We start from the raw sequence: 23,351 nt of genomic DNA, 5'->3' as shown, positions 1-23,351 counted from the left end.
ATCTCACCCCCTCAAATAGGGCAATTATTATTCATATTTGATATTATTATTTTGAAGCACAAATAAGATAACAGCTGTAAAAATACCTGGTGTAAGAGTCAGTACTTCCTATCCTACCTTCCTCCCTTCCTCCCTAGAAATATATAGGATGTGCATGTAATTTATATCATTAAGTAAGGGTGATAAAATCCAGCCAAAATTTAGAATTTAGGAAGAAAGCACCTACATCAGCATAATAGAAAAACATATCTCTATATTCAGGAAGTATTTCGTCTTTTATAGTTTTCTCTCTCCTTCAACACCTCTAACTGTGGATATATCCCCATCCATTTTACATGGCCTTTGTTTCAAATTAATAATGATCACTTTAGACATAGAGGATGAGTGGGGGGTGGGGCACATTCAGTGGACAGAGCTGCCTGCAGAATTGGTGGATTTCTGAAAGGTTCTGCCATAAGTGAAAGATTAGATAGAAGGAAAGTTTGGGATCCATGATGAGGGATAGAATTAACCAAAGTACCTGGGTTTTCTTCTGTAGCCAATGGGCCTCCACTGGCTGTTTTTCACCTAGAGTGGCGCTTCCCAGCATGAAGCAATAGGTATTACTTGAAAAGACTGGTCTTTGGTCACTTTTGTTTGATAAAATGCTGAAATAAAGAATTCTTTACAGCATGAAATCTCAGAAGTTTTAATATGTTAATTTCTTGATTGATTGTCTTGAGTTCCAGGTTTTCTCCCTCCCTCATGATCTCACTTTCATTTTGTGATTTTAAATGACCTTGTTTAATTCTAAAAAGACCCTTGTGAGATAGTTATCATTAGTTTGCATTAGTTTATCTCTATAGCTGGGGAGACTAGGTTGTAGGGAAGTTAAGTAAATAAACCCATAGATAGACTTTAACCACTACAATTTTAACCACCTTCAAAATTTTCTGTTGTTTACTAACATTTAAAATTATTTTATATTGCTTACCATCAAATATAATGGATGCTTCATAGACACACACAGTGTCTTTCATGGGATTGTCCCTGGTCCCCCCAGGAATGCGCACACACCAGCTTGGGTGTTAGATATGAACGAGATGGTAACACTTACGTGTTACATTGGCAGGTATTCGAACCAAAATTAGTTAGGTTCCCTATTGAGGACTCTAGTTAGAGCCTGCCTGGTACAACTCACCAATTATACCATAAATCCAAATATTTAGTTAAAAAAAAATTAATCGGAGGGTAATAGCAACCAGGGTAGCTGGTTGCAGAAGGGCTTCAGATTGAAGAATTAAGTTTCAGCACTGGGATCTTCTTTGCCTTGTCCACACTGAGCTCCACACCAGAAATTTAGAGAAAGCGAGTAGACTGGATACTCAGTGGTTAATCATGTGGTCTTTCTAATCAAGTGCCAGATTTGTTTTAATGATTCTCTTAAGAGTGATTCATCTAGGGTCCTCGCCCGTGTTCCCTTTGTGCCTGGGTACAGATGTGCATCTAGAACACATTTAGTTCTACGTTTTCAGAGTGGCCAACCATTCTGTGCATATGATTAATTCTACATGCAGCTAATTATACCCACAATTGGCTAATTGTCAGTGCAATTAGCCAATTGCAGGCCCAATTGGCCACTTGTCCCATAATTTGAAGGTGCAAGTGGACAATTGAAGGACCGATTAGATGCATGCGGAGTTTTACATATTCAAAAAGGAGGCAAGGGAAGGAATAGCCTTTGAAAATGTGGTCTTAAGTGCAAAGTAAAAATTCCGTATGTGCAGGTCTTTGGGAAAGAAAGTTAGAGTTCATTTTACACTTTTTCAACCTCAGCACTTTGGTCTTAATTTTATTTTTTTCCCAAAATGGAGTAAATAATATTGAGTTTCTATGCTGGACTTGAAATTTTAAATGTTTTGAATTTAAGACAGAATGACCACACCCCAAACCATCCTGTATCTGTTTATTTTCAAGCAATTTTTAAAGTCAAAGTTTTTTGCTAAAAATATCATAAAAAAACAAACAAACAATCAGATTTTCAGGACAGACACAGTTGAAGCTAAGTTTTAAACTGGTAAGAACTCACTTCTCCATCTCAAAGCCCATTAATTTTAAGCATTAATAGTAAAGCAAATGTGCCTCTGAGAACGACAAATGTTACCAAGCTTTTGGCCAAAATGCCTTTTCTCATTCCCTCCAGTCCTTCTTAATTTTCTTCATTAAAAAAAAGTTCTCATCCCATCAAAATCTCCCACTGTTGTTGTTGTTATTGTTGTTGTTTTTGTTTTCAGTAGCTACATTATCTAAGACACCTAGGAGAAATTTCTGCCTTCACTGTTCACTTTATACGATGATATTCAGGGATTAGGATTATTTGTTAGAAATGATTTATTCAAGTACAACTACCTAATTTCATAGCCTCCAAACCTCACCCTTTTGTGCAGGCTTTCTCCTCAGGTGTCTCACCACAGGGAGCCCAGATCCAGAAGTAGGAGCCTAAAATAGCAAGAAATCGTTGTGAACACTGGTTCATTGTAGGCACTTGGTAAACAGCGATTGAAGATGAGGGTCACTTACGGGGTTGGAATCAAGTCATGTAGTGTGGATTTAGTTGCTTGGAAAAACATTACACATAAAATGAATCAAGATTGTTATGGCTCTCCTCATGTCTGCAGTTTGTATTTTTAGGGGTTTCAACCTTCCAAAAGTTGGCCAGAGACTCAGAAATAAACCCAGCAGACCTTAATATATTAGGAATACCTGCTACAAAGCAAATGCACTAAAACCCTGTAGAAAAAGCAAATGCACTAACACCCTGCAGAAAAATGCCACTGCACCCAAGTTTCTCAAACTGGGACCTTTCAAATATGAGTCTCAAGGGAGTTTCTGAGAGCAAAGGATTTCACGGTCAAAGATGGATGAGAACACAGTATGCTATTTGCGTATTTAAGGTGAAAAACTAAAAGGTCAGCAGTAAAAACGAAACCTGTTTAATTCACGGTTTAACCCAGAATAGTTCAAATGTAATTGACCAAGGAATCCTATTTTTTCATAATAGCTAATACTATGCTACCAAATTAGACTTAAATGAGACACATTTTTGGAAATGCAACCCAAGACCATGGTTTAGGGCTAAATTGGAAAGTTAATATGCACCTTTAACAAATGTGATTATTTGGTTTTCGGGTCACAGAAAATTTTTAAAAAGATCCCTTTCTGGGCTCAAGACTGGGACCACATAAAGGCACTCTGAAATAAAAATTAATTTAGAATCTGTCTCACAGCTCTGTTCACTGGAGGTAAATCATTCCCCTCTCTGGGCCTCAGTTTCCTTGTTTGTACAACGTAAGCATCGTATTTGTTGTACTCCAAGGTCCCTCCTGCCCTGGCATCCTGTGTTACTCAATGATCCAGCCAAAGAATGCTTTATTTGATGAATTTTTCTCTCTTTTTCTACTCAATCTCCAGAGCCTACTACACTAATAGTTGGAAGACAGAGTTCCTAATTCCAGATTTTCTGCATATCACTGCATCACATGTAGTAAGTTTCAACTGTTTAAAACCTCAGTTTCCCTAAAAGGAAACCGAGGATAATCATATACCCAAAAGAAGACTCAGAGAGCTAACGAATGTGAAAGCCCCTTGAAAAGTACCAATTCCTCTCTATTACTGCTGCTGTTTTATTAAACAGTATACTTGCAGTTGATATTACTATCACTAGTAGTTCTATCAACTACTATAACCCAGATTCAGTTATTATTCATATTAATTGCCTATAACTACTACTAATGTGCTAATCATGATAATGAACTGATGCCGTGCTTGATGCATTTCAACACCAGATTTTATTCTGCTAAACTTGGGGTTTTGCTTGGAGGGGAGAATAGCAGTGCTGGCCTTCGGGCCGTGCCAGGAAAATGTGTGGGCCAGATGGCAGTCCAAGTTGGTCTGATAGAACATTTCTATTTCTGTGGATTCTCAAAAATGAACTGACAGGCACGAAGCAAAGTGGTGACTCATAGCCTTTGGGTCCCTGACTTAGAGTTTTTGAGCTGAAATCTCCTATTGTCCTGTGAAACCTATTTAGGGAATGCTACAACTGCAACTTTCTATCCCCATTGTCACCATTGTCATCTTTATCATCACAGCCACTCTTCCCCAGGGACCTACTGTGTGCCTGGGCCCCTTCTGTGGTCTATTAAAACAGACTGTCTTCATCTCTGTAACCACTCTGTGATGTATATATCTGTATCACCATCCTTCAGATGCAGACACTGTGGGTCAAGGAGATTAAGCAACTTACCCATGATCACAGAGACACTGAAGGTGGTATTAAGACCTGAATCCAGGACATTTACATTTTTTCTTCTATAGGATAATTTCTCTCTAATGCAAGTATCTGAAAGTTTGTAATCCTCCTGAGGGCAGCCACTCTTGTTTGTGTGTGTGTGTGTGTGTGTGTGTGTGTGTGTGCGCCTATGCATACACGTATGTATATATTTTAATTCCTCTCCCCAGAGGGATTATAGTACTGGCCTGGCATAGAATAATCACTGGATAAATGTTTCCTGTCCTGAATTTCCAGCAAGTCCAAAAGTTTTTCCACAGCCATGTTTTTTCACCCATGTAAACGGGTGAAATATTAATGCTCCTCCCAAAGTCTCAGTATATAAATGTAGATATGGGGGCTTGAGCAGAACAGTCCTTGGCAAGCGAGGCTTAGAATCTAGACCTTCCGACCCGCAGGGCAAAGTTCCAGGCGCTACACCTTAAGAATGGGGAAATCCGTTTGTTCTTAGTCACTGTTTCTCCTTAATCTTCTCCTGTTGCTGATGAATAAACAATGATTTAACGAAAGGAAGGCATAATTACCTATTATAGATGTCTTTGTCACCATTGTCAAGAATACGTGGGGAATGGTAGCATTCTGAGTTTCTCAAGCTGTATTTGCGTAGGAGATTGAACTGCAGTGAGATCGCTCCCGTAACTGGAGTCCACACGGACTTGGAGACATTGTCTGGGCTTCAGTCTGCAGTGGTCATCCAGTCCCCAGCCTCCGAAAAGGCATCGCCCAGGCTGTCAGCACAGATGGTGGGATGTTCAGCACAGTCATTTTTGTAGTGAGAGAGTCAAATATTATTTTGGACCACATTCTTAAAACAGATTAACTTTTTTAGACATGCACTGGGTTTTCTTTACCAAATGAACAGTTCATTAAAAAATTACCAAATCAATAGCATAACAAGTTTCCAGGGGAGGTTTATATTAGAGTCAAATATTTAAAAAGCTGTCATTTAGACAGAAATAGTTGTTAAATTGAGGAGTTAATTAGGTACCTGAAGTTAATCAAAGAATGCTTTTAAAAATAAAATCGATATTTGACTCATAGCAAATATATTTCAGTCTCTTCTGTTTCCCTGTAATATATTAGAAATTGGTAATTTTGAAAATGAACCTGCAAATTGCCTTTGACCATTAAAATCCTGTTCTGGCCTTAACATGGTGGATTCTACAAACATGTGTCCCAAATTAAAATTCAAGCTAAAATATCTATGGAGTCTAAAGGCATCACTGTAATGTATAAAGATAACACTAAATTAAATACCTTTACGCTCAGTTTTATACCAGTCTTTTCTTTCTCCCTTTATTTTATTCTTTTCCATTACTGAATTGCCTTTTTCTACCAGCTTGCCATGTATACCAGCTTAGAGGGTTAAGGGAATCGAAGGAAGAAAATAACAAGGAAATATTGGTGACATTCAGCGAGTATGAAACCAGGACTGAGGTTGAAATTTGTGTATTCAAAAAGGTATTTATTGAGCACCTGTTATGTGGTAGATACAGGCATAAAAATGAATGCAATTCCAAGTCCCAACTCTCATGAGTTTTCATTCTAGTGGGGGAAAGAAACCGTGTACAGAATACAACCAACAATGAAATCGATGAACTATCAGGTGGGAATAAGTCCTATAAAAACATAGAACAGGGCAAGAAAATAAAGAGTGATGGTGTCAGGGGAGATGGAGAAACCCTCAAGAGGGACCAAGGTGGAAGGGATAATTCCACACTTTCCTAGATGAGTACGTGGTGTGTGATCTCTGGCACTTCTGTTTCTGCTACATTTTTATTTCTTTAAATATGATTTCAGTCTTATAAGAGCTGCGGTGATGAATGAAACAAAGGATTCTAGGTACACAGACAATTCAAGGACAGAGGCCGAATGTCAGGGCTTCGTGGAAATGGCAGAAGCATCAATGATGCTCACTTGCATGGAACCCACTAGACTCAGGGATCATCATCTGCCATCGTCCCCAACCTGGAGGAAATCAGAGCCCATCCAATAGAAGAGGCACTCACTCTAGAAAGTACTAAAGCCCACCCTTTCTTCATCAACTCAGCTAATAGCATGCATATTTTGCTAACCCTGTTGACATAACCGGTTCTGCCTAAATTATGGTTTAGAGTCCTTTTTCTCACTCAGCAGGGTAATCAATTTACCATTTTTTATTCTCTTCTTTTCTCAGCCCTTATAGATCCAGTTGTTCCTCTTCAAATGTGTTTGTCTTGTGTTCACTATTCCAGAGAAGTATTATTTGATGTTAGAACTACAAGGAGGAATAGGAAGGTCATACTGGACTCCACTGATGTGCCAAGACCTGGGCCAGTGCTTTACCAGCTGTTGGATCAGTCAACCCTCATTAACAATCCTGGGAGCAAAGAATGCCTTTATGTTCAGGAATAATTCCAAGGTCACAGAGATTATAAGCAAAGAGGACACCCTGGTACCCTTACAGTACACACAGGCGTTTGGTCCCGGGCTTCTTAAACTTGGATGAACACCTTCACCTCTTTTGACTCTTTTTAAACAATGCAGATTCCTAGGCCTCTGCATCCATAATAATCTGATAGCCTGAATCTATAAGTGAACCTGGCGTCTACAAAGTTTAAAAGAAAAGGGATTCCTATATGAGCCAAGTGTGGAAACTCTTGATTTAGTTCAACCTCTTCTTTTGCAGTCATGACATATGAGACTCAGAGGGAGAAGACTTTCCCAGAACAAACCACATCTCTGACCAGGCTATTTAATTCTGAAACTGGCCCATATTTCTCCTTCACTCTGCTCACTTTTACTTTGTCTGGTACACTCACTGCCTTCTAATCTGCTATGAAGTCTATTGCTGTCAGCCTGGTTCCCCAGCTGGAAGGTAGTTTCCTCTGTAGCAAGCAGCTTTGCCTGTCTTTGTTTCACTATTCCAAGCACCAAGAACCATGTCTGACTCATAGTAGGTGCTCAGTAAATCTTGTTGAATTAACTACCAGATCTCTTGGCTTTCAGTAAGAACGATTTCCACTGGGTGTGGTCATCACTTCCTTCTCTGCTGAAGGCTCTTTTAACTCTCCAGGATTGGGTTTCAGTAGCTGCTCCTCCCTTTTGTCAGTACCAGTCTAATAGATGCCGTAACAAAGTCCTTTTTCTCTATGTAAGAGCAGCAGAGGCAGATGGAGGGTCTGAAGGAAGGTGGGGAGGATGGGGCTTGGTGACTTGACAAGTGAGGCTTCCACTGACCCTTCTCTGCTCCGGAAGGTTTGGTGCTCACTTCTATTACAGGGCAATGCTAGCTGTGTTAAGTCTTTGAATACTTGGAAATAAAGGGTAATGGAGACCACTGGGAAAATGATGCTGAAGCTGCTTTGACAGTAGGCTAAGGTCAACATAGCACTCTCCTTAGAGTCACCCAGACCCAACTTGAATCACACAGCTATCATGTACCAGCTGTGTGACCTTGAGCAAGTCACTTCACCTCTCTGAGCTTTAGTTTCCACTGCTATACAATGAGAGAATATTTTTAACTCATAAAACTATTAAGAAGGCTAAAATAAAATAAGGCATATAAAATTGGCTGCTAGATACAAATGTATTGTTTTGGCATTTCTACAGATCATGGAAAGATAGTGAAGTGATGAAAAAGCCATATATCTACATGTGCCTACCTATATAGATAATTTATAATTTTGCATGTGTTTATAATTTAAAAGTAAACTATGATGATTTAATAAAGAAGAGATGAAATTCAATTGTATGTAGACTGCTGCCTGGAGCTTCATCCCTAGGCCTTTACACATTTCCCAACACAATCATTTTTCGACAAAGGAATACTGAATAAATAGCAAAAGTCCCTATCTGGGGTCCAATAAGCATAGTGGACCCGCCATAAAGACAAAACTGGGCAAACGCAAGAGACTCAGCATATTTCAACATGTCACATGAACCAGAGTTATATGTACCAACGAAAAAACTGGAAATAGTCTCCCTTGCCCAGATCCAGTATAACCAGTATGCAGCAATTAGAAGATAAAACCAGTGTCATCCTGGGTAGGATCACTATAGACTGCTACCAAGAGGACCCCCGATATTATTACCACCTGCAATAAAAAAGCACTTCTTTGAAAGTTTTTTTCTACCTAATTGTAAAAACTGAATAATATTATCAGTTTTTTTATCCTTTGAGTATTTTTCTAATAAGAAAGCACAGAGATGCATTGCAAATAAAAGCAGAAGATTTGAGGATGCAAAGCAATCATGCAAAATGACTTTCATATCAGTTTGATAAGCAGCTGAAATTTAATAACTACATCTCTCCTATGGTGTTGGATGAAAGTTTAATACTTTCTGCTTTGGCTTCTTTCTTCTGCAAGATGCTTATTCAGAACTGTAGCTTCCCCTTTTATAGTCGGGAAAATGAGAGGTGCAGTGGATTAATCAAAGCCTCGAGAGGCTGAGCTCAGCCCCAGCCCAGGCCAAACCACGGGCACTTAGAATCTAAGCTAAACCAAACCCAGGGCTGTCCATGATACCTGGAGAAATGGGGAGAGATTTCCAAATGTCTCCAAACACAGGTGAAATGTTACTATGGAAAGCACACACCACATTAAAACCATAAAGAGATTTTTAGAAACTTCAGCCTTGGTTGAGGACAAATTAGTCAACCAGGAAAAAAAAAAAAAATGGTAAGTAAAGAAGACCACTTGGAGTTGAAAAAAGATCCCATATTTTTAAAAAATAATCAAATCAAATCCAAGAATATGACAACCTTGTTAGCACACAGAATATGTCTTCTGCCTATAAACATGCATTTAGTAAAGAATGAATGAATGTATACAGTAAATAATGAATGAATGCATATAGTAAAGAATAAGTGCATGAATGCATATAGCACAGAATGAGTGAATGCATAACTGGTCTGCAGATTGTATCTAGCCTGACCTCCTCAATTTAGAATTGGGGAAATTGAGATGCTGGAAGAGGAAACAATAGCCAAATTCAAGTGTCAAGTAAATCAGCATGAGTTGAACGGTGTTGGACATTTGTCTCCTCAGGCCTTGCAAAAGCCTCCAGGATTCAAGAAGCCTCCCATTTCCCATGCTGCCTGAGCAACCCTGGCAGGGAATGTGCCCAGAGCTCCCAGCACCTAGATGACAACAGTCACAGCTTTCAATGAGTCCCTTTGGATAGATAGAAACCCTGAGTGGAGAAGGAGGAACATTTGATTAGACATTTTCCAGAAAGAATTGGGAGACCAATTCAAAACCAGTGATCTGTGCTAAAGGACCTTTCTAGCTCTGTGTCCACACCTGAGCCAGGAGGGGATGAGTTTCCCAGGGCTGGTGGTCTTGCCCCTATTACAGGGCTAGCCAAAATGGGGTTTGGCTGGCTTGCTCTTTTACTGCCCCCTACTGGGGAGTTTCCTGCCAAGGAGTGAAGTGGGTGGCTTCTAAGTTGTTTTTCACAAAGGGGCAAGAGACCATCTTAAGACACACAGTAATGCAGGAACATGCACAAGCCTCCTAAAGGTTAAAAAAGATGAACCTTGATAACACACATCCCCACAATGACCTGCGTTGTCAAATGTGACTTTCGTCAAATTTGTTCCGAGAGAACAAGGGCACACGGCTTTTCCTGGCTGTTTCTGTATGTATGAGTGCATGCAGTTACAAACTGAATATTGTTTTTTGGTTTTCGTGTTTTTTTAATATAGGTATAAACAGATAGTAGTACAATGAAGGAACATCTGATCCAGTCATCAGATCTAACTGCAGCCTTTTAAAAAGGAAATGTAACTCCAGATGTCATCTTAAGAAAATGAATCAATTAGGCAAATGAGGAATTCCCTCGTAAATCAGAGGCTGAGGCCCTCCCTTCAGTCCTAGGGGAGGGGAGGGGGAGACCGGGAGGCTGGAGATGAATCCACTGCCATTTTTCATGACCAGGTAACCCCGATGCCTCCTGTTCCCCTGAAGTTGTGTTTACCTTATTGAATGCTGGTTTGATGTGGAAAGTGTGTTCTGAATGTTCCAAACCTTTTGCCCTGAAGATAATAATGCCTCAGCCTTCAGGAGCAGGACCCAGTATAAGCCGGTGTCACTATTCATGAAATAATTGAGTTTACACAAAAAGTGATTTCAGTAATAGCTGCCTTTTTATAAGTATGTACATTTTATTTAAAATTACTGACTCAAAAGGCAAGGTAGAAAAAAAAATCACCTCCAACAACTTCCTGTAATTGCGAATTATTGTGAGGGAAACAGAAGGAAAAGATTTCGAAATTATGAGCCATTATGCTCAAGAGAGAGAGAGGGAGAGAGAGAGGGAGAGAGAGAGGCAGTGGAAAAAAAAAAAAAAGACATCTCGGCTTCATGAAACACAGCTGACAAGCTCGACTAAATTACCCCCGGACCATTACAAAAATCACTTAATTGCCAAGCATTTTGTTAGGTCAATTGACTCTAATTGAAAAAATAACAAAAAGCTTATTATGCTGCAAATGCGGCCGTGGAAAATGAGTCTTCTGTTAGAAGGAAACAATAATTCTAAATTTCAGCTGCTGCTAACACTACAAAGTTCAGTGTTTCCTTCGGATAGAATGTGCCGTCAAGGAGAAAGTGAATTTGCATCAATTGATTTTTCCCTTCTAGCGCCCCCCAATTCTAGCTTTCTGTGTTCCCCCCTTCTCTGCCTGGTCCCCCCACCCCACCAGCTGGCCTTGTTCCTACAGGAGCACATCCACCCCACCCCCCTTCCATCAGCAAATTGACACCCTTCGCACTCTCAGCTCATATCCTGGAGGGAAAGGGTTGGGAGACAAAGAACGGTCACTAGGGCGGGCCCCAGCTCTTTCCAGGGCAGGACACTGCCCTTTGGATAAACTGCCTTCCCCACTGTTTTCCTCCAGCCAGCCACTCTCTCCCTCTCCCTTCCTGGCTGTCGCCTCATCTCTTCTCTTCTCTTTTAAATATAGATAATAGAATAAGGCGACAGCTTATGTCCGCGAAATTTCTCTGAAATTGCCCCTCGCATGTGCGCCCAGCCCTGGCCTTGATTGACATCAAGTGTGGTAATTAAAAACCCTGCCAGCTGACGTAGGTGAAGGTTTATTTATAATTATACATTTTTAGGATGGTTTGTCCAGAGTTGGTGCATTTAAAAAGAAGAATCGGCTGCAGCTCTGTTTCTGCCCCAATTATAGATTTGAATGGTGTGGGATTTATAATGGGGGTGGTTCTACTTTGCAAGAAGTAATTATTTGCCCATAAAACCAGGAGGCCGGGGTCTGAAAGTCTGATGGCAGAGCCTTTGTTTGAAAAGCCGCGGGGGAGAAAGAGTGTATCTGTATATGTGTGTACATGCATGCCTGTGTGTGCCCATGGGATGTGTGTGTGTGCGTGTAGGTGTCTATGTTTTTGCATAGGTATGTGTGTGTATATATATTTAGGCACTCGTGTGTGTACACTGTGTGTCCCTGTGCGTGTCCATGAGTGTGTATGTGGCTGTATGTGTACAGGGGGTGTGTGCCTGTGTGTGCACACAAGTGTGAGGGGGAGTCCTAAAGTCCCACCACGCGCCTACATAAACACAGAGCTGTAGATCACAGACCATCTCCCTGTTTGCTTTACCTTAAAAATTAAAAATCCTGGCCATCTTAAATCCAAGACAATCAGAGTCAACTTTCACAAGCGCGAAGAGGAGCAGAGAGACCAAAGAGGCCCCAGTCGCGTCTGTGGGAGCCTAGGAGTAGGGTCTGGGCTTCAGGAGCCCTGAGTGGTATCTTTCCACTCCACCTTTACACTTCTTCAGGGTGACAGTGGAGATGCTGGACACCGGTGGGCAGGCACCCTTCCCTGCAGCCGGTGCTTCCTCTCACAGACCTCCGTCTACACTGCTGCCTCTTTCAGAGCCTGGTGTCACTTACCCTTCGGGGCAGAGCCAACACTATCAGGCTGTGCATCACGGCACATGGGGTTTCTTGGGGGTCCCAGGGCTGGAGACAATGGCATGAGTGGCCTCAGAGAGCCCCGCCTGTCACCTGGCATCTTGGCAGGCAGCTGAACCTCGGAGGAAACTGAACCCCATCGGGTTGCTACAGGTGTTAAGGGGCACCGGAGCAAGGCTTGAAACGGCGGACAGGAGACAGAAGGGCAACCAGAAGCTTTTCTTCATAAGCCCCATGGGTTTCAGATGTGCCTGGACCACGGCTGCTGGACACAGGACCTCCACGAGAAGGTGGCATGCAAAAGCCACGGCTGACCTGTGAGTCAAGAGCTGTGAAAGGTCAAGGCCAGGCCCAGGGAACAGCACCCCTCACCCCACCACCGGGAGCACAGCACGGAGAGGAGAGGCCGTCTGGAAGGAAGCAAGTCCTTCTGAATAAGTGGCAGAGCCCTACGGAGAGAAATAAAAGTGAAGAATGGTGAATTCGGTACCACTTGCCAGACCAATGAGCTTCATCAATTAATCACAGCCAAATAATCACCACCTACATTAAAGAATAATACATGAAAAGGACAGAGGCCTTGCTGTAACTTATTCAGAAAGGGCTGCCTCCCTAATCCCTCTGAGTCCTGACATGTTAACTGGGTAGCGACTAATTAGATGTCAAAAATTCATAAGCGCTCTTTAATATTGCATATATCTGCAGCCGCCGACATTTCAATATGAGAGTTGTATACACAGAAGTCACTATAGCATTAAAACACAGCGGGGTGGGAGAAATAAAAGGGAACCAATAAAAACAATGTCCCTCAAAGACCCCAGAGAACGCCAGGCTTTGGAAGTGTGTACTTTCTTATTCAGAAAAGGTATCACCTTAATAAGAATTATAGGCAAAGGGGTTTCGCTGCTCCGTGCTGCGTGGACGGAAAGAGGGAGAGGAGATGGGCTTATCAAAGGCACTGCCAGGTAAATAGTAATTTATTGTGCATGCACAATGAACATTACCCAGTGTCCTGACACTGGGTGATAATGAAAGACTTGTTACTTGGCATCCACCGAGGGGATTTCCACTCCCCTGCCTCCCTTCTTGCTGTCTCTCTTGAGCAAAGAAGCAGTGATGGGTCCTGGCAGCTCCTGCCTGTTTCAAGCCATTTCACATAATATAGGAAGCACCTGAAGTTTAGTGGATTAAGTAAGTGAGTGAGTTTGCCGGTGCGGTGATATATATGTTGCCTGCATGTGAACTTATATTTCAAATGCTGGGGACTATATTTTTATGAAACAAGTCTTTTCCTGTTGGAAGAATTATAGGAATGTGATATAATACAAGGCAGTGAGATTAAAAACAATGCATCATAGCAAGGGAGAAAATGCACTGTTTTATGACTTGCACCCATTAATTGAACATCTCAGGAATAAAGAGAAGGGCTCTGCAGGAACTTCCTGGAAAATCATTTTCTTTTTTGACTTCCAGGGAGTGCTTTTGTTTGTTTGTTTGTTATTTTTATATTTTAGCATACATATAAACGTATCCACACACACATATATACACATACACACATATATGCATACACATACATACATAGATACATACATATATATATATAGACACATATATACCCACATGCACTCACACACACATGTTTATATACAATACCATGAATGACATGCCTCAGTTTCCGTATGAAATTGTTCTTTAGAAAATGTGATTTTTTTCCTTTGAATTCTGCTCACATTTGGCATAGGAGTATTGAAGAGCATAGAGGAAGCAATCTGAGTTCAAATCATCAGGTGGACAGTTATTAGCAGCTCTGCACCAATCCTGTTAGTATTCTGAGCCTCAGTTTTCTCTCCTGTAAGATGGGAGAAGCAATGCCTTCCTCCTGGCTTGTTGGACAGGGTATGGTAACGGCATCAGGAATGCCAAAGCATCTATCTGTAAGATGTCAAGGCCATATGTCCTGATTAATTTCCACTGTGACTGTGGCCAGGGCTGCTCCTCCCCACATATATTGTGATGTTGACACAGACTTGTTTTTTGGGTGTCAGGAGAGTGTTGGTTTTTACTTGAACTCCTGGATGATTGCAAGGATGCAAGCCCCACAGTAGCAATTAATGATCAACTTCATGATTTGGGGGAAATTCCTTTCAAAGACAGTCCTGAACTCCATCTCCGATCACATCTATGCTGACCCCGCCTCTGCATGTTTCCCCAGACTCAAGCATGTCTCTGGAACCTCACCTCCAAGGGTGGGGCTGCTCCCCAGAAGGAGGATGGGACCTGATTTAGTCCTCTGGCACCGCTCCATGGTCCATGGTCAGCCTTTATCTGATTATACCAGGTCCTTGGTTTGGAATTCATTACGTTAATTCAGGCTGAAAAAAATCTTTTATGATCAATATTTAGATCACAATTAACTGCGATCATTTGCTATTTTTGCACTCCTGACTCTTTCTTATGGTGTGTAATCGGTTTCTTCCCCAGTTTCAGCATTTCTTTTTTCTAAACAGGAGCCTCTATCAATTTTGACTGATAGCTAGGAAGACATGATCTCCCCTGCCTTGCCTAAAGTGCAGGAAATGAGACGTTTATTTTTCCGTGGGTTAAGATTGAAGTCCAGGTCACTTCACTCATTCACTGCATCATTCACCCATTCGTTCTGTCGTTCATTCATCCATTCCCATGTTCCCTTTTCAAATATTTTTGAGCACAATTACTACTTCCTGACTTTAATGTTTCCTCTTGGTGATACTGGGAAAAACAACTAAGTTGTCCTACTCCCAAAAACTTATAGTTCAGTGGGTCGGGGTAACAATAAACAGGTGACTCAATATATTAATATATACTTATAGTGATATAAGTGCTGGGAGAAAAGCAGACATTTGTCAGGGGACTGTTAGGGGCATGCACAACAGGGCTACCTAAGGTAGCCCAGGGCAGGGGTGGTCAGGAGAGACACTGAACTGGACATGGAAGAACTAGTCTGAGATGAGGGCAGGGGAGTTGGCCGAGAGAGAGAGAACCACACATTCAAAGGTACAACTGAGAAGGTCAGCGTAGTGAACTTTTGTGGTAGTTGCTCTCTTTTCTCCATCCAACCATCCTCTGCAAATAACATTTAGGGTTATTTGGGGGAGCCACCCCCATTCTCAGCCCTGTGATGTCCGTATGATTGAACCCCATCCCAAGTTTCAGGGATAGGTTCTCACTGTTTTCATCAGTTATTTTTCCCACCCCTTTGGTCACTGTGATTGGTTCAGGGATGAGCACATAACCCACTCAAAGCCAATGAAATGTGAGACATTTGCTGGGGATTCCGGGAAAGAGAAGACTCCTCTCTCTTCCATGGATCTCTTAGAAATCTTTTTCTCAATCGTGTGGTATGAGGTCGTGAGGTCTACAACTGCTGCAGCCATTTTTTTAAACTGATAGGGAAGGGTCCAGGACTGCCAGAACTATTGCAGGAAGTCAGAAGGTGATGCCAAATTGTGAAAGTCAGTACAGAAAGACAGAGACAAGATGAGCCCCTGTCGTATTGTTTGACTTGTTGGATAAATCCTGACCTTAGGCTAGATGACTATGAATTTTACAATTATATAAGCCAAAAAAATTCTACTTTATTTAAAACAGTCTGAGGAGGGATTTCCTTTATTTGAAGCATAAAGTGTCTGAAATTAAAAAAAAAAAAATCTGTGGCGTAATCTAGATTAGTTGATGGTGATGATGGTGATGATGATGATGGTGGTGGTGATGAAGTTGATGCGTTGATGATGATGATGCTGGTGGTGTTGACGATGAAGATGATGATGGTGGTGGTGGTGTTGGTGGTGGTGATGGAGGTGATACGTTGATGATGATGATGCTGGTGGTGTCGACAATGAAGATGATGGTGATGATGATGATGATGATAATGATGATGTTGAAAGTGGTGCTGGTAGTAACAGTAATGATGATGATGAAGGTGATGATGAAATTTTGGTGGTGATGATGGTAATGAAGATGATGAAACTTGCTACCATGCATCATTTATAATGTATCTGACATTGTACCCAGTGCCTTAAAAATAGTATTTTCTTTGATCTTCACAAAATTCTGTAAGGTGTATATTAGTATTTCCAGTTCACAAATAAGAAAACTAAGGTTTGTAAGGACAAAGAGGTCAAGTAATTTGCCCAAAGTTTTACACTTAATAAGTAAGAGAAGTGGCATACAAACAATGTGGTCTGACTTGAAAGCCCAGGTTCTTAGCTGTGGGGAAATGATGCTGAAGAGGTTAAGAGGTAAGAGATAGGGAGGCACCAGCCAGATTCAGGGATGTCCTTACACACCAGGCACAGGGGTCTGGATTTGGAACTTTTTAATGGAAAATCTTTATTTGGAGTATATTTGGCCTTCCTGAAGCTTGAACTCCATGCACAACTGGACTACCATCTACCGCAGCCCTTTTTACATGTTATTGCATTAATGGACTTCTTGTTGGTATTCCATGGCTCCTCCCACAAAACACACGTGGTTAGACTATAAACTTTAAGGTGGTATATTAGTCAGGGTTATTCAGAACCAATAAAAGATAGGGAGAGAGAGAGAAAAAGAGAGAGAGGGGGAGAGAGATTAGAAGATATTAGAAGAGATCAGTTTACATGATTAAAGAGACTGACAACTCCTAAGGTCTGTAGTCTACAAGCTACAGCACCAGGTGTAGTTCTAGTCCAAAGGCCAGCAGACTCAAGAGCTAGAAAAACCTCATTTCAGTTAGTCCAGAGCAGAAAAAAAAAAAAAAAAAAAGACAATGTCCCAGATCACAGGCAAGCAGGAGGAGTTCCCTCTTACTTTCAGGAGAATCAGTCTTTTTGTTCTGTTGAGGCCTTCAACTGATTGGGCGAGGCCCACCTATATTGGGGAGGGCAATCTGCTTTACTCAGTCTACCAATTTAATGTTAATCTCTTCCAAAAACAGCCTCATAGCAATACCCATAATAATGTTTGACTTAATATCTGAGTCTTGTTTTCAGATCAAGTTGATCTATAAAATTAACCAGCACAGCAGGAGCTAGGATTTTGTGTGAGTGGCCCCAGCACCATATGTAGTGTCTGGTAAATAGGAGGTGCTGGATAAATACTTCTGACTTAAGTACAGGCAGTGAAAGGCTGGATGGAAATTTTTAGCATAGAGAACACATGGCATTGATTGAGATATGATATTTATCTTCAAAAGCTTTAAAGATGAATTGGATAATCTCTGGCCCACCCACTATATCCTCAGCTTCTCACAGGTGAACTTAACCTTAAGTTCAGGTTCAGCTTCCCTAGATCTAGTTTGGAAGGATGTTGTAGGCAGCCAGAATTAAGAGGCTCCTTTGAAAACAAGGTATGAAACCCCCAGCACCCAGTATCATAAGACCTGAGCTACCAAATCAACCTGCCCATTAGAGGTACTGCTCTCTCCCCAGGTTCCCATGTTGCACCAGCTCCCTGCAGCCACTGGGCCACTGAGTGCTTCTGTAGCCTCGGTGAGCAGCAGCTCTACCAAAATGAGCCCTTTGGCTCCAGGAGTTGCCATAACCCTTTAACTTGTATCAAATCCCAAGACCTGCTTCCAAACATCTGTTCCAGAAAAGCTATATTCTCTGAGTCTCAAGCTCTGTCTGCTCAGACCCTCTCCATATCTAAACAATCTTTTATTCTCACCTCTAGTTTCAAGTCCTGCCTCCCAGCTTTGAGCGTTACCCCATGCCATCAACATGCCCATGCTTGCCATGACCTCAGAAATGACAACTGTAGTGAAAAATAAAACCTTGTTTTGTGTATGCGTATAGAGGGCAGAACCAGAACTGGAGAACAGAGAGGATGATTTTGACTCATAGCAAAGAATTGTCTATCCATGCACATCTGGGGACAGTTTGGACTATGGGGTCTTGGGTATGTTTCTATACCATGATCCTGAGCTGAGTTGGCTGAACCTTGATTCTACTCTCCTTATGCCTTGGACACACAGAGAGGAGAATAATCAAAGAACAGGAAGAGGATGAAGAAAGCAAGGACAGAAGAGAAAAGAGAGTTTTGGAAACTTGGACTTGAGCAATAGACTGGAAGGAGACCTTGGGATTGAGGGTGGACCATAGGCAGGTGTGCTCTGCATGCCAATAAGGGATGTGGGATCCCTTGTAACGTTCCTTTATGGTGTGAATATTGGGATGTGTCTCTTGCTCTCTTGTTTTTACCATCCAAGAGGGAGTCAAATCCCTCAAGACCTTCCCTGGGATTTTGTTCTGGGCCAGGTTGGGGTTGGATGTTTTGCCTAGATAACTACAGTCACCTGAGTTCAAGAAAATCAATCATTACAAAACTTCCACTAGGTCTTTATATATCTGATATGCCAATCATTTTGTGGCGGGCTCCATTTTTATTCACGGTGAACTCCGGCACGGTCAGCAATCAGGACGATTAACCAAAGGGACTGAGTCTGTTCTATGTAATGATGTACGTGATGGAGGGTACCAATTCCACTGCACACAGAAGCAGATTATGTTACAGTTATAGACAATCTTCTCTTAACATGAACTTAGGCTGCTCTTTTTCTGAGAATTATTCTGTGTCCCCTAATGTTATGTCCCTCCGGAACATGATATCTGTGTGGTGTGTGTGTGTTTATGTGTATGTGTTGGTCCACAAATTTTTACTGAGCATCTATTATAAGCTAGGCAATGTTCTGGGTGCAGGGTCTACAGCACACAGTCCTTATCAGGCTGAAGTTTATCATCTGGTGAAAAAGATATGCATTAAATAAATGAATGTAATAAGTGCTCTGAGCAGTCAGGATCGTAGGAGAATGTCAGGTGCAGAATCAAGGTCTGAAAAGCTGTCATTTCTTCCAGGCACTCTTTTGAGAATCATGGCCAGGTCCCAGTTTCTATGTAAAACAGGAACAAATGTGTGCATCAGGGACCCAGGAAGAAGGGTCAGTGTAGTGGTCACTTTGGGTGCTCTGCACAAATCTGCTTTACACAGCCAGAGCACCCATCCTCCAATTACTCCAAGAGTTGGTTTCTGCAGACTCAAAGCTGCACCATTCTATGGAGAATTGCCCTAAAAACTGCATTCTCCATCCACCCAGCTGCAACACAGGTGACCTGCAGCTAACAGCTGACTGAGGTGTAGTAGCTAAAGCTTGTTGTCTGTGTCATAAGGGTGACCAACCTTGTTGTACAATTCATACTGCAGAGCTCCCCATGGGATCAGGCGTAAGCTAGACTCCACCTAAAACTACAGCCTTACTCAGTTCCTTCACCTGTCCTTTCCCTGTTTTCCTCCTCTTGTTTTAAGTTTCTCTCTCAGTAAGTCACTTGCATAAGAATCTCCCTCTCAGGCTCTGTTTCTTGGGACTACCAGGCTCTAAGACGTGCAGTGATGCAGGCTGACCACACGGGGGTTAGATCTGGTCTTCTGTGCAGTGTTTACTTGGTTGCTGGGGCCCTAAATCTATCCTTAATGCACCCACACAATGGTACAGGGGCAAATGAACAATGTCCGGGCCCCAGGCTTGATTCCTAAAGCTCTATTGCTTTGGCTCAAAGGGAAAGACAGGGGACACTCAGCAGCAGAGTTGGGTGAATGAGATGGACCAAGCAGGAGTTGAAAAAAGGAAGTCAGTTTTGGTTCACCTAGAATAACTCACTGGAGAGAAAATTGTTTTCAAGTCTTAAATAAGGAAATGGGCATCACAAGTGCTGATGAGGGCTTTGTCCTTGAAGTCATAGCTCAAAGTAGAAGCCCTGAACATTTAACTGATGGCAATAATTTTATTTGAGAGACCCAAGAAATAATAATTAAACCCATGATAGTTATAATTTATTAGAAGCTTACAAAGTACCAATCTGTATACAATGAACATTATTTCACAGATACCCTCAAAATACATCTATTTTGGTAAATGTTCTTATCTCAGTTTTCCAGGTGGAAAACTGAGTTCAGAGAGAGTCTATCAGTTTGGCCTATCAGATTATTTGATACCATGTCAAAGATCAACAGTTTAGCAGCAGAGTTTTTTGTTTGTTTTTTTTTGTTTTCTTACTGTAGACACTTCATATGTATGTGACTAAAGAATGACCCTCATGAACAGTGCTTAGTGACAGAAGGACAGAATTCAAGTCACTATTAGCCAATCCCTAAAAGGCAGTGTAGTGACCGCTGTACCTGAGGAAGGTTTGACCTGCCCACATCATTTCAACACAGCCATTCAGGTACAGGAACATGAAGCTTAATGGCATTTGTGTTTTAAATTTCCCTGATCATTCCTTCAATTTTACATTTCACTTCGTATATAGCCCATTATTTGTGAAATGATGTGGAAAAGGAAATAATGAATTCCAGAGAAATGACATCCAAATAGATGGTTAAAAATTACGGCAGAGTTTGGACACTGGTTCATACAATTTACATGAGAAATTTGGTGTGCTGTGTTTGGGGGGCTGGGGAGAAGAGACTGGTGATCTAGTTTCAGGGCGTATAAGAGACAGTTATAATAAATACAGAAACATTTGCTCTCAGAAGTGTCCATTCAGTCAGAATAGACTGGTGGGCAGAGGGGATTTGAGGTGGAGAAGCAAGAAAGGAATACCTACAGGGCAGAGATACAGGCAATGTGGCTTCTTTATTCATTAATATTCTCACCCTTAGTGTGTAAGAAACGCAGCACCTCTTTTGCATGTAACTACCTCCATGCTTTAATATTTCAAGATATATAATTGGCCTGGAGATTAAGAAGCCCTGCTCACCAGGTGCCTCAGATGACTTAGATTCATCTCCATAGAGACGATGATGGTGATGATGATGATGATGATGGTGACAGAAACAGCAACAGCAACAACAAAACAGCCACAGTGATAATGCTTCCCAGTTACTGAGGGGCTGCTTTCCACGTGAGGTATTAAAAAGAAATGTCTGTAGATTACATGGCAACTAGAAGTTTCCTTTGGCTTGGAAGAAAAAGAAAGGAACTAGCATTTTTGAGGGCTTGTTCTGTGCATAATAAAATGCTTGGTACTTTAAACATGGTACCTTATATAATCTAATAGCAGCCCCTGTAGCTACAGGGTATAGTCTCCATGAAGAAAAAGAGGCTTGGAGGAGTTAACTGGCTTACCCAAAGTTGCACAGCAAATCAGCGACAGAGCCTAGATTCAGGTCAGTATGTGGTACAGCTTCCCCAGGGACAGGGAGAGCAAATTCCTCATGGTCAGGAACTGCCTAGCAAAAATGGGATGGTACAACCTCTGACCACATTCTCAAGACACTGCCTGGGTCAGTCTGACTCTCTTTTTTTTCTTTTCCTCCCCAGATTTGTAATAATGTTTCACTTTTTCCCAAGACAATCAAATTATTATTTATAAAGCAAACTCCTAGACAGGTCATTGAAGGTAAACAGCTAGTAAACTTTGTCCAGAATCCAGTGACTCCCCCCCCCCCAACCAGCACCCCAGTGATTCCTTTCAACCTATGAATGTTAGGCCATTTAATACATTTGAAGGAAATAATTTAGAGGAGAAATAAATCCTGAAAGAAACAAATACTCAAGAGAGGTTTTACCCTTAACAGATCCAAATTGCTCCTATATTCACCATGAAAATATCAAAAAAGAATCATACCTTCCATTTTAATCCAAAATGCAACTTACTGTAAAAGAGAGACACAACTCCCACTGAGATGTATGAAAATAAAGCTGGTGTTAAGATATGAAACAGAAATCAATGTGTAATGACCTTTTAAAAGGAAGATGCAAAATGTATGTTATTGCAAAAATATGATTACTACATTTGTTATGAGTGTCTATCTCAGAAACACAAGAGAAGAAGAGAAAATCCAGTTGTACATAAACTGAAGAATTTGCAGAATTAACCACAGTTAAGTAATGTGACCATTTCAAAATAAATACTCTAAAAATCAATAACTTTTCTATATATTAGCAGCAATCATTTAGAAAATATTACAGAAAAAATATTCTCTATAGAGGTCAAACTTACAACTGTGTATATAGTGCCTTTACAGGGAACATTGTATAAATTTACTACTCGAAAATAGAAATAAAGACTTGATTAAGATATCTGGTTCCTACCCACCTGTTGGATTGCATCTCATGCTGTTCTGGGGAATTTGCATTTACCGTTTCCCTTGCCCAACAGGCTTTTACCTCTGATTCTTTCATGGCTGAGAGTTTTTTGTGTTTCAGATCAAATATCATCTCAAAGAAGATTCCCTTATTCCTTATCCCAAGCTGACCACTATCATCTCCTGTCATTTTATATCATTTGACCCTATTTGTCAATTATTAGCATTATTTGAAATTATCTTATTCACTTGTTTACTTATTTATTGTCTGTCTCCTTCCCTTAAATGAAAGCTCCATGGAACATAACTTCTTTTTGTTCATTTCTGTGTCTGATGCAAGGTAGACACTCAATGCATATTTGTTTAATTAAATTGAAGACATCGCATTGTCTATACAGCTTAATTTTTGTAAAGGGGCAAATTCTCCCCAAATACAATGCATAGATTTAACAAGTTTGAAATCAAAATTCAAATGAGAGCATATCTAGACTGGAGACTGGAGCCTTGATAAACCATGCTAGAGTTTATCTGAGAAAATAAATAAATAATAAAAGAGAATGCAAACAACTATTTTTGAAAGAAGATAAAATGGGGGGGCACCTGGCCTAACTATAACAAAAAGTTTTATAATTCTATAATAGTAAGATTGACATTACACAGGCTCAAGGACAGATAAAGACTGAAACAGTAGGGTTCACTAGAAGGTCATAGAATATAGAACAAAATCGAAGAGTAGAAACATATTACAAAGATGGCATAAAAAATAAGTGGGTGTGGCAGGCAGAATTCTGGGATGACCCCCAAGATGCATGCCATATAGTGTACATTCTCTGCATCATGCCCTCCCCTTGAGTGTGGGTTGGATTGGTGAATATGATGAATTTTACTCCCCTGGCTAGGTTGCCTTATATTCCAAAGGTAAAGGAATTTTATAAATTCAGTAAGATCCCTAATCAGTTGACTTTGAGTTAATATGGAGTGTGATTATTCTGAGTA

Source organism: Balaenoptera ricei, chromosome 2 (genome assembly GCF_028023285.1).
Source record: "Balaenoptera ricei isolate mBalRic1 chromosome 2, mBalRic1.hap2, whole genome shotgun sequence".
NCBI lineage: Eukaryota > Metazoa > Chordata > Mammalia > Artiodactyla > Balaenopteridae > Balaenoptera > Balaenoptera ricei.
Note: the sequence above shows the minus strand (reverse complement) of the source record.